Consider the following 15,777-nt stretch of genomic DNA (forward strand, 5'->3'; position numbering starts at 1 on the left):
TAGCTGCTGAAGGGAACTACTTTGAAGGGGACAATGTTGTAGTTTGGAAAGAAAATAAAAAGTTTGGTAATTAAAGAACCAGTCTCATTACTTTTCTCACACACCTCATATATTCAGGTTTCTCACTTGCTCGACTAATGAAGAAACAGAAATCGTACCCTTCTGTGGGACCTCTTACTTGGCTAATTTTATCTATGAGTTATATATGGGATAGGCAACAGTTAGCTGCAACTTTCAGCTACTTCTGTCCACAGTCGTCAGCCGCAAGAGGTATCCGCGAGGTCTATAGCGCCTTTCCACCGTTTCCGCGGCTCCCCCCGTCGGAGGTTCGAGTCCTCCCTCTGGCTTGGGTGTGCATGTTGCCCTTAGCGTAAGTTAGCTTAAGTTAGATTAAGTAGTGTGTAAGCCTAGGGTCAGATAACCTTAGCAGTTTTGTCCCATAGGTACCTACTACAATTTCCCATTTGTCGTAGCGTTGTTCCAACATACCAATATACTCGTCATAGAAGGCACCCGCCTCTGCTTTCCGCGATTTCTCTACGCTCGTCTACAGCTCGCTGTCTGTGCGAAAATGTGCTCTTCACAGCCAGCGGTTCATGTGAGCAGAATGGAGCTGACGGGGAACTAATGACGGGGACAGTTGTGGGTGATCAGGCACTTCCTATCGAAAACACCCCTGCAGATTGCGGTCGAGAATTGTTATGAAGAAGGAAACGCGTGACAGTTGTGTTACGTGGCCTGTGTGACAGCAGGCGAAATCTCTCACCAAGCCCTCACACCTGGTGGGAGACTATTTTCTAGGCGCCTTTAAGGGCATACTGTGCGCTCAGAACTGAAAAGAACGATGTGACGTGATCGAGGGGCTTACTAGAGACACTACCCAACACATCTGTGCAAAGCTTCATAGTATTTTCACTGTGGTTTCCACTTCGCACCTAATCGATCTTTACTTTCCGAACATTCCACGTTTTTACTACAGGTAATCATAGAGTTTCAATTATCACCTGAAAAACAATGCGAGGTTAATGTTTTGTTTACTTCTTTGCAGGTACATGTCACAATATCGTGGCACGCTGATGGAGGAGTTAAAACAAAATTCTGCAACCCACTGATAAAGTGGAGGAGATGGTCTGCGCCATTTTGCTTGACTCCTCTAAAGGCCTGCTGTGCTACTGGGTTGCTTGGGTTTCAGTGTTTACAAGGACTGCAGACATCTATCTGGCAACAACTGAAACAAAACATTAGTTACGTGCTACATTTTTCGATGTGATAATTTAAACTTAATGACTACCGTTTCGCACTCTCTTATACTTACCTGACATGGCTTGCCCCAATGGCGACCCATTAATCGTGCGATCAAAGGCTATGAGGCTCTCGCGTTTCGTGTGAAGCGTACTTTTCATTTCCCTGCATTAAGAGCAAGTTGCCAGTATTTGTGAAAGGTTGATATTTTGTCGATGTCTAACTGCATATTGCTGCTTTTTTACGGGATAAAATTTCCTCATAGACAATTGCGCCAACTGTAAAATGTCTGACATTTTAACTAATACTATCTGCTAAGTCATTAATGTAAAACATAAACAGCAATAGTTCTACTGCACTCCCGTGGTTCACATTAGATATTTCTTCAATGTGTGTGGATGACTCTCCATCCAGGACAGCATGCGGCGACCATCATAGAAGGAAAATTTTTGTCCGGTTGCAATGCCCACTTAAATATCCCGTAGGAACGTAGATCAGATGTAGATAATTCGAGTTGCTCATTGTCAAAACGGTTCAAATGGCTCTGAGCACTATGGGTCTTAACATCTGAGGTCATCAGTCCCCTAGAACTTAGAACTACTTAAACCGAACTAACCTAAGGACATCATACACATCTATGCCCGAGGCAGGATTCGAACCTGCGACCGTAGCGGTCGCGCGGTTCCAGACTGAAGCGCCTAGAACCTCTCGGCCCCAGCGGCCGGCTCTCATTGTCAATGTTTACGGTTCTTGTACTGATTTCAGTGGAGCAGGCTATTTTGGGCGTGGTATGTCATAATGTTTGAAGTGAGAACACAATGTTTTTGCTAGATACGAATGTTACTAAACACAGCAGTAGTTCTGTGGATAAATTCTTTCTCTCATCATTATTTCCGTTTTGCGTTGTTCCTTAGCTGCTTCATAATTCACTGAGGTATGCCCAGTCTTAGCGGTTAAATGAAAGACAGTTTGTTTTTGCCAGACGGGTTTCTTTTATTTATGAAGCATTTTCAGTGGCCTGTATTACATATTTGTTTTTATACTTATAATAAGTGCTTTATGTAGCAGTTACAAGTTCTTGCAGTAATTGATGGAACTAATTTAATGATAGCACTGTTTCATAGGTCTAATAAGAGATGACCGAGTGAAACTACGGGTAAAAAGTACTTGTAGATGCTACATAATGCGTTTATTATATATGTAGAAACAAACATGTAACACAGGCACTGAAAATGCTTCATAAATAAAAGAACAGAAATACATATGGCAAAAAACAAACTGCCTTTCATTTAGTTGCAAAGACAGAATGTACCTCCATGAGTTCATTTTATGTTTTTGTAGATGCCTGCGACCTGTATTCTTCTCCAATCAGTGGGACTATTTCTCCTGTCAAAATATCTATGGTACATCGTGGTGAGGAGTAGGGCTAACACACTTGAAAGCTTTGGCAGAGAGCATCTTACTGAGTTTTCAGCGATGTAAGCTGCACACTCATCTCAGTAACGATAGGGTTGTTGCGTAATTGTACCGACGGAAGATACAAACCAGTAAATTTATTTGCAAGTGAACTTTGATTTGTTTAGGCTCCACAGTGGCGGTTATTGATGCAATGAATTTAGTGATAACACTGTTTCATACGTCTAGTAAGAGATGACCGAACAAAAATGCCAGATAACGTTTGTTGGAAGGTATACATTTATAGTGCGTTTTTTGCAGATGATTTCCGCTATCGAATTAAATCACAAATCTTTTATAATTTACTAGTGTTTTTACAAATGAAGAACTGAGTAACAGGAAATAAATATGTAGACAAAATCAAGGAACTGCGCTAGGGGCGGCAGAATTGTTTCAAACGTTGCACCAAATTTAGTAGTTCTTGCTGTAAGAGTGGAAAGAGGTTTGTGTCAGTCAAACAAATGAATATTAACCTTTATTCTGTTAGTTATATTGCTTCTAGATACAATCATAGAACTGGTTTTTAACCATGACAAGTTTCGGCCGTAATTGACCGACTTCAGAAACGTAAGTCTTAGGCAACATATGGTAAATAAGTGTCAAGACATTGGTTGTGTGCTTTGTCTTGTTCAGTACTGAAAGCATGCTAGTCACTTTTGTGTCCTTTTATTGTATAAAGCGAGCGAGGTGGCACAATAGTTAGCACATTGGACTCAAATTCCGGCGGACACCGGTTCCAGTCAGCGTCCGACCCCATCCCGATTTACGTTTTCCGTCATACCGCTAAATCCCTCCAGCCAGTTGCTGAGACGAATCCTTTGCAAGGACACTGCCGATTTCATTTCCTAATCTTTCAATTCGAGCTTGTGCTCTGCCTCCAATGAATTCCATGTCTACGGGACGTTAAACATCAGTATTCCTTTCTTTTCCTATACCGCTTACCCCACAATATGCTACATCATGTCCCATTCGCATGTACAGTGATGAAAAAATACTGCATGTATATTTACTAATCTCTCTTCAATAAATGATATGTAACCTGCGCTTTCTCCCTTCTTCTTCTTCTTCTTCTTCTTCTTCTTATTTCGTTAGAGGCCAGGTAAGGACAAAAGTTTAGCTAGGTTTACGCTTTCGCCGATACACTGTCATCTGTTCACTTTTTTTCTCCTCTCTTCTGCTGTCCCGCTTCTTTCGCTCCCTTCTTCAACTATTTTGTCTTGGGAACCATATCACCTTTTAACTTTATTTCTGTGTTTTGTTCTGTCTTCAATTTCTTGATTGTTTATGCCGATTTCTCGTACTACGCTATTTTATCGAAAACTCACATTTTGAGAGCGTGGCTGTGCACAACATATAGGTTGATTCTGTCAAAGAAGGAAACAGCAACAGTCACTATTGCTAATGGTATTTATTTACGTAAATAGCATCACTTACGTTAATAGCGTTATTTACGTAAATAAAGTTCATTATAAACAGTAACTTCTTTGAAAGAATTAACGTTTTCTTATTGATATTCATGCACTTTCTCAAGACGACTGGACTCGCGCCCATATGTTTCCCACGTGGAGAGACACCATATGTGTTTATCAGTTTTATTTACGTATTTAATTTTTATTCCGTCGGATCTCTTCACACACCCAATCACTCACACACACACACACACACACACACACACACAAATGATGGAATTTCATTGTTTATGGTTCCTAGTACACCTGTTTATGACAATGACAGTTACGGGTCTTCCAAGTCATAAGAAAGCTGAAAACGCAATATGACAGACTACAAACAGATAATGTGTTACTAAAGAAACATATAAAGCAACTTAGTGTACGACACAAAAGAACAATATTGCAGTTAGTATCTTGACTTGCCAGTTTGAAAAAAGTCTATGTATTTCAGTTTCTTATACGTTAAATAATGATAACATAACGGACCTGTTGAAGGAGCTTTTGGAACTTCAAGCTAGTTATAATGTATCACAACATTCTCAGAAAATAAGGAAATAGACTCTGACCATACATTTTTATTCTGCTAAGTCATATAGTTTGTGAAGTTGTCTCACCCAAGAACACTTCGCTGCAACTGACGAGAAGGTACTTATTTATAAACTTTGACCATATTTTTACAACAATTTAATTTGGAAGGAAAGCGCATTATGTGTAAAAAAAACTTCCCCTCAAGCATTATTTTATCTTCAGAATAAATCACTGACATAAATATTGTGAGCTGACAGGTAAAGTTGCAGGACAACTGGATACTAAGCTTATTTTATTTAAAGCTCAATGACAACATTACAGAAACAGCATGTGAGTGAAGGCACTGCAACAATGAAATGCTAATGAAAACATTGTAGAAATGAAATGACGATAGAACACTATAAACATGTAGCGGCAGTAAATGATTTTATTATATTGTAAGTCATTATTATTGTTATTGAATACTTGTGTTAACTACAATTTTTTTTTAAATATTCTCGTCCATAGTATTCTGATTTTTGAGGCTTTGACTGTGCTGAAAATACAAAATTTCTGCGCCAGCTCACTACAATTCGTTTCGAAGCTTACTGCATAATATTCAGAGTACCTACTGAAATTACATTGAGTTATATTCAGTTTGCGAGCAACAAGAAGTTATCGTGGATAGACGAGTGTGTTTTGAGTCATGTTGCAGTCTTAGATGAATCGAAAAGTTTATCCATATGTCGATTATAACTTTACTTGATGCTGCCGTAATTTCAAGGGGGCTTAATAAAGCAGAAGACGCTCTTTAACACAGAAGAAATGGCGGACGGGTATTAAATTTGCTTCAAACATGGCGGCCGTACAGCCACCCTAAGAAATTTAAACTCATTAGAGTCATACGGCATGACGTCATGAGCACTTCTGCCTCGCTTTACCCACATTTCGATGCAGTGGAAAGAATAACATGTGTCTTTGAATGCTTGAACGTGTCCGACTCAGCTAGCATCGACTGGGGACGGTGGCATGGAACTGGAGCTTTGGTAATCCATTTCCAAGTTTAACTGCAATCAAATAAAGCAGTTAACGGTGTGTTAAACTTGAGTCACACTATACAAGCGATGTTACCGCAGTTAGCCGCGAGGGATTGGCCGAGCGGTCTAAGGCGCTGCAGTCATGGGCTGTGCGGCTGGTCCCGGCGGAGGTTCGAGTCCTCCCTCGGGCATGGGTGTGTGTGTGTTTGTCCTTAGGATAATTTAGGTTAAGTAGTGTGTAAGCTTAGGGACTGATGACCTTAGCAGTTAAGTCCCATAAGATTTCGCACACAGTTGAACAGTTACCGCAGTTAAATCTGTTGCCATGTATTATGATCGATATGAATGACGATTAAGTGCAACATCATTGCATGGTGTAGCTGGGAATATTTTATATTTCAAACCCAGACGAGAGATATGCTTAAACTTAACTCTAGCGTTCATCAGTTCATGTGTGGCATGCCACTGCAATATCAGTTGTGATTCGTTTTGGCCCTATCTGCAGCGTCAACGCTGTTCCGAATATCAATGCAGTGTGCTGCCTCGCCGTGTTCTCTCGCTTGTTTCGTTTCTTGTCATTACACAGGTTTTTTGAGTGATGGAATGATCCTGAAATGGATGTCGTGGGCAGTGTATAATGAACCTTTGTCCACTCATAGAGTATAATTGTGTATGGAGTGAGATTCAGATGCGCAGAACGGGAATTCTGTCCGCAACATCGCCTGCAGCTTAAGTCACGTGATATTGGGACGGTGCATTTTAGCCCGTGTAGCCCTCAGAACATTTTGAGCGTTATTGCTTCACTGCTACAAATAGGTCACCTTTAGATGTACCGTGAAACTATGTATAATCGTTTTACAGACATCTTAACAGTTTGAGACGAGGAACTTAAGTAGGCCTTAAGATGTGAAGAGCAATGATATTGTACTTCTTTGCCACAGAATCATAGTTTAGATTCCACTTTACTTACGTTTATTTCGTAACGGGATAAGAAGTGACAGCCAAAATATTTTACGTTTTGTACTGCTCTTATTCGTATTGTCGGATCTCTGTTCTAATTATTTACGTTATAGCGACACTGTAGACGGTACCAAAGTGTCACGAGAAGCAACACATTTGACACTATGAAACTGTTGCAGTTGAATATGGTAAGCGATATGCACCACCTTCTTATCCATTATTATTTTCAATTTTTCTGTATTTGCCCTTCTGCTTTTGAGAGACAAGCAAAATATCTATAACATTGTTTTGCCATTTCATCAGAAAAGTAAAACCGTACACTGGCACACATCGATGCTCGAATTTTGGAGTAATAAAGTAAATGACAGCCAACAATATTTTATTAGGTTTCCTATGGCGCTGATTCATATTGTCGAATCTATTCTAATTAATTAAGCTCTAAAGACATTATAGGAAACTGCCTCATTTGGAAACAGTAAGATACACACAACTGTTTGATAACCTCCATAAATTGAAGGAAATTAATATGATTGTCAAGTATAAATTTAATCTGCATAGAACACAGTACCAGTGTGCATACATTGACTAAGAGTTTACTTAAATGAATTTGCGAATTTATCTAGTACTTGTCTCGTAAACAAATGGCCATAAAATCTCAGAAATTCTACTTTATAATAACGTGTCTCGATATTTTTTAACATATAAAGTGCCTCATATCAATGTGACATTTACAATTATCCATTTGTTGTACGTACCTATGAAACATAACTGGTCCTCCTTTCACACACTGATCTTTACGTCCATAGCAAGAGTACCGCACAATAGCTGTCAGTAAAACTCACAGAAACCTATACAAAACAAGGTGAATGCATATAATATTCAAGTTTCGCTATTACAAAAAAATGTAGAAAGCAGCATCGTCCCGAAATTACGCGAGTAGCCCAATTTGATGTTGAAGTCCATGCAATGTTTTTAGTATGTTCCCTAGTATTGGTTATGGAGCACCCTTTGTATATAATGTTTCCTGTTTTTTTTTTTAACTTGCGTATTAAATATGTGTGAGCATTTAGCTTCCTCTGTTATCCTTATGACAGTTGAAGTGTCCCGGCTTGGGGAACTTTTACAGTAAGTCATTGCTTACACTTACAAATTAATTTATTGACACAATCAGTCTATGTTCACAAACCTAAATTCTGTGCTCTGTTAGCAGTTCAAAACAAATAAGAAAAATCCTTCTTGGAAAAATAAAGAAATGACTTCTTTGACAACTAAAAGATCTTAGAAAGTAAATAATTCTTTGTGTGAGACTATTCTGTGAAAAGTTCTCTTGCAAACGAAAATGACTATCTTCTCAGACAAGCACAATAGGTAGAAAGTTAAAGTCTCATCTCAGGAGCAATACAAGGAGTTCCAGTCTCAGAGTCCACAGCCGAAACAATAGGTTGCCATGTGCGGCGATCCCAGGTGGCAAGGGCGACATCGAGTCTGGGTGTCGGTGTAGTGCTGGCGAACTTCTGCTTCTGCTGGTGGAGATGGAACTGCCTGCAGCTCGCTGGGTGAGGGGTGTCAGATGACTACTGGACAGTTATTGGTCTAGTGATGTGGCCTCGGATTGGCTGCATAAAAAGAATTCAACCAGTGCGCCTGCGGATCTGGAATGATAACCCGCATAGCGGTGCAATGTTGCTGGTTGGTGGCGTTGCTGGAGAACATGGAAACACGCCATATCTTACCTCGCTTCCCCGAGAAAGACCGAGGAGAGGTGGAGGCAGGAGTAGGAGTCAAGGGCGGCGTCGCTGCCGGAAGCATCGCCTCAGGGCCAGGCAGGGGATGCTGGTGGGTCGATGTCCATTGAATTGGTGGGTGGAGGGGTCGACAAGCAGAAGCAACGCATCGGTTGGGCATGCAGCGAGACATTTGCAGTCCTGTGTGTCTGGAGCTGAGTTGCGGAGTCCACCTCAGATGGGGAACCACGATGGGGCTGGAGATGGTAGTTATGCTTGCAGGATTTGGAGCCAATGAGGAGTGTGATGAGAAGCACAGCTCGGCCCAGGAGATGGGCCACTGACAAAATTCATAGCCCAGAAAGGGTCTCCAGGATAAAAACGATGCTGGAGGGAAGAAGGGGGGAGAAGTGGAACAGTTTGGTGGATGGAGAATGGACAGAGAGGGAAGGAGAGGCCAACCATGGAGCTGTTCTGCTAGAGAGAAGCCCTCCATTGGAGTGGCTCTGTATGACGTAAGAAAAAAGGTGAAGAGCCTCATCAAGGGAGGGCCTAGTGCTGGAGGTGGCAGGCTGTGTAGGTGGGGACAGATGCGAAAGCCCAGAGCAGGGGCAGCAGGAGCTTGCGGTATGTATAGAGGGCAAATGGATGCCCATAGAGATATTCATGGAACTTTTTGAGCCCAAAAATAATGCCAAATGCTTCTTTCCGACTTGGCTGTATTTATGCTGAGCGGAATTAAGAGCTTTAGAGACAAATGCAATTGGCTGCTCCACTGCATGTGGGAGAGAACAGCTTTCAAGAACAGCTCTCATACCATAATCGGAGGCGTCTGCGACGAGTGTGAGCGGCTGGGAGGGATCATAGGTCATCAAGTAGGTAGGCTTGAGGAGCGCCTGTTTTAATAGGTGGAACACCCTTCACTTCGGGGAGACGAAATATGGAGGGGCAACGCAACGGCAGGTCCACGGGGAGTGAAATGGTGATAGCAGTTCAACTGATCTAAGACTGATTTAAGTTTAGCCTTATTGCAAGGCACAAGGAGCTTTTGGATGGCCTCAACGAACTATGGGACTGGGCGGATGTTAGAAGCACTAAGGTCGTGGCCAAAATATTCCACTTGTTTCACAAACAAGTCACACTTGTCCATGTTACAACAGAGACCCACACGATCAAACACTGCAAACCAAACGTCCAGATTGTGGGCGAGGTCACTGGGGACCGAGATATCGTCCAAGTAGCTGGCAGCGTGGGGAACACCCCGCAAAAATTGTTCAACATAACGCTGGAAAATCGCTGGTGCACTGGCGATACCTGAAAGGGAGCAAATTGAATTGAAAACGGCCAAATGGGGTACTGATAACCAAAATGTCCCTGGATACTGCGTCCAAAGGAAGTTGGAGCTAGATGTCACGAAGATCAATTTTTGCAAAAATCTTGCTGGCACCCATTTAGAGGAAATCTCTTCAACTTTGGGAATAAGGTAAGAGTTCACCACTGACTGGGAGTTGACTGTAACACTGAAATCGCTGCAGATGCATAAGGCATCATTAGCCTTGTTGACAAGAACTGGGATATCCGAGCTACTGTTGGAGAAGGGAGTGAGGATACTAGCGTCCTGTAAACGACAGAGTTCCTGTCAGGGTCAGTCTTAGAGTGCAAAGGGAATGGTCTGGGCTTTGTAAAACTTAGGAACCATTGATGGAAGAAGTGTGACATGGGCCTCAAAGTCCTTGAGGCCAGAAGAAGGTGCTTAGGAGGCGTAGGAACCGGCCTCCACCCAACTGACATGAGGACTGGCATCAAGAATCTGCAGCCCCAGAGTGGTGAAAAGTTCCAAGCCGAGAAGGTTAGAGGCGAGAGGAACTTCAACCACCAGAATGCGTCCCATGAGAGGTGTGTTCTCGTATTGTATGCAGACTGAGAGGGCACACTTGACAGAAATGAGGTTGTCGCTAAAATTGTGTAGCTGGGTGTGGATGGGCTGCAGGATGGGGGATCCCAGGGCCTTATAAGTTGGCTGGTCGATGACAGCGGTAGAGGACCCGGTATCAATTTCGAGAGAAACTGGGACAATCTTATGCAGGACAGGGAGAGACATTGATTCGTGGGAGGAAGGGAGCACCTTGTGGATCAAAAGAACGTACGGCAGAGCATCGCTGTCCCTGGAGTCGTCAGTGTCGGGAGGGGAAGGAGACAGTCAATCGACAGACATCACCAAGGAATACCAAACTTCGGAATGGTAGCTGGGCGTTCCACATGCTGAACGTTTGGCATGGCAAAAATGACATTGCTGCCCATGATGGCTAATAAAATATTGACTGCACTGGGGAAGAGGATGCAGCCAATGTTCACCCTGCTGGCCTGTGTCTTGGGGAGGTTTGGAAGAGGCAGAAGGCTTCCGAGGCGGCTTAGAGGCAAAGACCAACGTCAGATTCTGCAGGGACACCGAAGAGCGCTGAGATTGATCGTACACCCAAATAATGGGAAGGCAAGACTCAAGGGAGGGATCCTTAAGCATGAGCAAATCGTGATGGAGGGCCTCATCTGGGGATGCACTTGAACCATGTCACCCACACCAGGAAGGAGGCATATGGGCGTTTGCACTGGTCCTTAGCATACTGGAAACAACCGTCCTGAGAGAGTCATGAGATTTATGAGAAAGTTTGTGCCAAATTAAGAAACAGATGCGGCCTATGGCCACATGAACGCTGGAATCAAAGTAGTCAGAGAGGCCAGGCTTCAGAAGTTCACAGGAAACAGTCTTGATCAGCCTCAGGATGCAGGTGTTGGATGAGATGCTACACAATGGGGCCGGCATTGGCCAAAAGATAAGTGCGCCACTGGGTGTCACCTGTCACCTTGTGCACCAGGAAATGTTCATCTGCGCTATGTAGCACGACCACGGCTCAGCTTTGTGGTCGAACGCACGGGAGGGAGACGGTGGCTGCTGGAAGCCCCAGCTGGGGGTGGGGATTGTGTCCCTGTGCTCCGAAACCTCAGGGGTCTGGTGCGCTGGATCCGCGAGTTTCGCCAGAAGAGCCTCGTTGCCCACTGTGTCTGTTGTAGAAGAAGGAGGATTAGATGAGTAAGGTCCATAAGCACGTCTGCCGAAGCCATGGTGACTCAAACACAGGCGCCCTATCTGGAACAGTCACATGAAATTCTTGAAACATCTCTTCGCGAACTGAAGCGTTCCAGCATGGGGCTCTTTTACAGTAAGTCTGTGACTACACTTGCAAATCAGTTTACTGACACAATCAGTTTATGTTCACAATCTGTGCTCTGTTGGCAGTTAAAAACAAAAAAAAAAACAAAAAAAAATAAAATCCTAAAGAAATTCTTTACCTAGGTTTCGACAAATATAAATTTGTCTTCTTCAGAAGGTAACCTAAGGGCAATGAACATCATAGCTTACATTAGAAAAGTATGAAACTTGTAAGCCGAAAATAGATTTAAAAAAAATTAGAGAACTCTTGCATTACAGAAGTATGATAGCGACGACTGGTACCTACAATTTTACATTAGTAAGGACTAATGTACCATTGCTGTTTTTACAATTGTCGGCATAGATCCATGTGTCAAAACTAAAATATAGCCCTAGAATTAGGGTTTGTCACGTTAATATAAAATAGCTCATGGATCTTGCAGATTTCCTCTGCCTTGTGATGACTGTCTGTTGTGTGATGTCCTTAGGTTAGTTAGGTTTAAGTAGTTCTAAGTTCTAGGGGACTGATGATCATAGATGTTAAGTCTCATAGTGCTCAGAGCCATTTGAACCATTTTTTTTGATCTTGCAGAGCTCACAACCGACTGAGTGTAATCGGCGAGCGTAGTTACTCTGAAAACAGGGTAGGTGGCGCTCCTGCCGAGAAATATGTGCCAGTTGGCGTACAAAGGCAACGTGTAAATTATCAGTATTAATAACGTCCTTGGGTAGAGTAACAATAAAAAAGGAAGGAAATTAACACTCCCGTTACAACAGTATGGGAACATTGGTACAAATAATGTAGTTATACATCAAAAAAGGCAGGTGGCGCTTACGCGAGAAACTTTCGCCCAGTGGCATATACAGCTAAAATATAAAAAATTACATTACTATATTAGTGAAGCCCACAAACGGTATACATGTCAGAACTTTAAAATTGACAATAATGGCTCTTGTCAAGAAAGAATTACGAACACTGGTACACGATCCTGTTAAAATACATTCACAGGAAAAACAAAATTTTAGAACCAGGCAAAATCTCATAAGGGCCGATGTAGTAGCAAACATACATCGTGACAAAACCACCATTACATAAGGGGTAGTGAGCTTAAAGCACTGAAGGTGCATCATAGCTTCCTGAGGAAATAAACCACTAAGGTTACCAGCATTAATGTTATACCATGAACAGTACAGGTTTAAAGCCTTCGAAAAATTGTCTACAAGCTAGGTTCAACTGGTCGTTCAGTATATTACCGTACTTGAGCTCAAGATGTTTGAAAATTTGTAACTGTTCTCAGAGATCTAATCTACGCCCTTTGTCTTCTCTGTGTAGGACAACAGTGTCTTCTAAATGTTTTGGCGTATGACTGGCTATCAGGAGATGTTCAGCAAAAGTAGAATTGTGTATATTCGCTCCTTTTTTACCTAATAGGTGTTCTTTATATCTTGTTTTCACAGCTCTGCCTGTTTCACCAATATAATATCAAGGACAGTTGTTACAGGTTAGTTTGTAAATCCCTGAATTGGAAAACCAATCGCCAGCGATCTGTACTGAATGCACAAGATTTCTCCTTAAACTGTTATCTGTAGAGAAGGAGATGTTACAGTTATATTTTTCATTAGAAGACGTTTTATCCTATATATTGCCTAAGAAAGGAATAGAAATAAATTTTTTAGGTTCTTTGATATCAGTGGGAGGGCGGGGGGGGGGGGGGGGCGGGGGGGGGGGGAGAGGGGGTGTTGCTCAAAGTCGAACAGTTTTTTTGGGAAGTTTTCTTACTGAACATGTAATCGATCATATTCTGATTGTACCCATTATTAACCGCAATCGCTTTGATGACATTCAATTATTTTTGTTGATCGGCAGGTGATAAAGGAGTAGTTACTATACTGTGAATGGCAGAATGAAAAAACGCCAGTTCATGAGCTTTTGGATGAGTTGAGTCAGCAGGGATGACATTGTCTGAATACGTTTCCTTACGGAAAATGTTGAAATTGAAAGAACTATTCTGTATAGAAATTGTTAAATCAAGAACGTTAAGTTCACCTTTTTGGTTCTGAAGTTCTTTTGTGAAGGAAATTTTTTCATGTAAACCATTGAAAGTATTGAAGAGAAGCTCTAACTCATGATCAGTACCGTCAAAAGCAATGATAATGTCGTCAACATAACGTGCATAATAACGGATTTTGTGGCGTAATTCTGAACTTGAATTGAAGAACTTTATTTCCAAAGCGTTGATGAAAACATCTGCCAAAATACCAGCGAGGGGACTACCCATTGCTAAACCATCTGGTTGTATATACATTTTCCCATTGAACGTGAAGTAATTGTATTTCAAAACGACTGTAAGCGAACTAATCAGTTCTGCAATCTGAATTTCATTTAGTTTTTTATGTTTTAGTAAATTCTTTTTTACAAGGGCTATGGTTACATCGTTAGGGACATTTGTATAAAGACTGACGATGTCAAAGGAAACCAGTCTAGTGTCAGGTGTACATCTTACAGTTTGAATATTGTTGATCAATTCCTTGCTGTTTTTCACCGACAAATTATTTTCAAATATGAAAGCATCTTTAATTTTGAAATGGAGGCGCCTAGCGAGTGTGTGATGTGGGCTACCTATTCCATTCACTAAAGGGCGAATCGGGTGATTTTGTTTGTGCAGTTTAAACTGACTTCTGGTTTCGGGTTCATATTTATAAGCCATTTCTTTTGGAAGTTATTGAACAAGCTGACAGAACTAGCTAAAGTACGCCGGATTTCTTTTTGCAATTACGCGGTTGGATCTACGGTAACCTAGCGATGTCATTGTCCTCAAAAAACTTTACCGTCTTTTCAATATATTCATTTTTATAAGCCACGACAGCAGTGTTCCCTTTGTCACTCTTAGTGACTAAGGCGTCTTGTTCTCTCAGTTTACGATAAATGTTTTTTACTATTCTATATTCACCCGACTGAACATTAGAATATAGTTTAATTTCTTTGTCTATTACGTTATTACATGCGTAGACACATTTGACTTGCTTGGTTTCCTCTAATTTAAGGGATTCCAAACCGATTTTAAGATCTACAATAAGATTACAGATAATTGGATCTTTATCGAGTTGAGTAGGCAAATTATATTTAAGGCCTTTACATAACAAGTCATTTTCAATCTGCGTAAAAGTAATGTTAGTTTTATTCAATATTCTTTCGTAAAACTGATGTTTGACACTATTGTCTGCTATATTAACATTTTTGCTTGTGGCCCTATTACGGAACTTCAACAACTTTCTTTCATGTCTGGCCCTAAATTTCTTCTTTGCGATTATAAAGCCATTCATTAATACTATTCCACAGGCGGTCAATTTGGAAATTAAAAAGATCTTTAAAGGCTTTTGTTAAAAATAGGTGTATATAGTAAGCTTCACTGTTAAGATCATCTTTTTTCTTGTACAAATTTACTGTGCTGTCAGAAATGACTAAATGTACCAATTTCTTTTTAACAGAAGGCACTTTATTACACTGTTTCAAATTTAAGTACGCCTTCACATAATCAGGGGTGATGTCTGTATCTAGGCACTGTTGATTAAAATCAATAGCCGTACCTGCTTTCACAATTTTTAATTTGATGTCCATGTACCTGGATGCAGCTTTTGATACCTCGGCAGGCAGGAACTTCAATATTTTAAACATAGCTGCACAACAGCAACGGTTTCACGTAATAAAATTATAAACAGCCGTCCAGTTGCAATGGATAAAGAAATTCTTTACCTAGGTTTCGACAATATAAGTTTCATACTTTTCTAATGTAAGCTATGATGTTCATTGCCCTTAGGTTACCTTCTGAAGAAGACAAATTTATATTTGTCGAAACTTAGGTAAATAATTTCTTTATCCATTGCAACTGGTCGGCTGTTTATAATTTTATTACGTGAAACCGTTGCTGTTGTGCAGCTATGTTTAAAATATTGAATAAAAACTCCTTTTTGAAAATAAATTAATAACTTCTTTGGCAACTAAAAGTTCTTAGAAAACAAGACAAACAAATCTTTGTGTGAGACTATCCTCTGAAAAGTTCTATTGCAAACGAGAACGACTATCTTCTTAGATATGCGCGCGAGGCAGAAAATTAAAGTCCCATCTCACGAGCAATACAAGGAGTTCCACCCTCAGAGCCCATAGTCGGAGTAGCGGGTCGCCGGTGGTGTGG

At 41.2% G+C, this 15,777-nt stretch overlaps 1 protein-coding gene across 1 annotated transcript in view; it reads left to right on the top strand.

The window, feature by feature from the left end:
* The window catches only part of LOC124607165 (collagen alpha-1(XXII) chain-like), a 30,884-nt gene that overhangs the window by 1,091 nt on the left and 14,016 nt on the right, over positions 1-15,777 (top strand). The window lies entirely within an intron of this gene.

The sequence above is a fragment of the Schistocerca americana genome, chromosome 3 (assembly GCF_021461395.2).
Source record: "Schistocerca americana isolate TAMUIC-IGC-003095 chromosome 3, iqSchAmer2.1, whole genome shotgun sequence".
In the NCBI taxonomy this organism is placed as follows: Eukaryota; Metazoa; Arthropoda; class Insecta; order Orthoptera; family Acrididae; genus Schistocerca; species Schistocerca americana.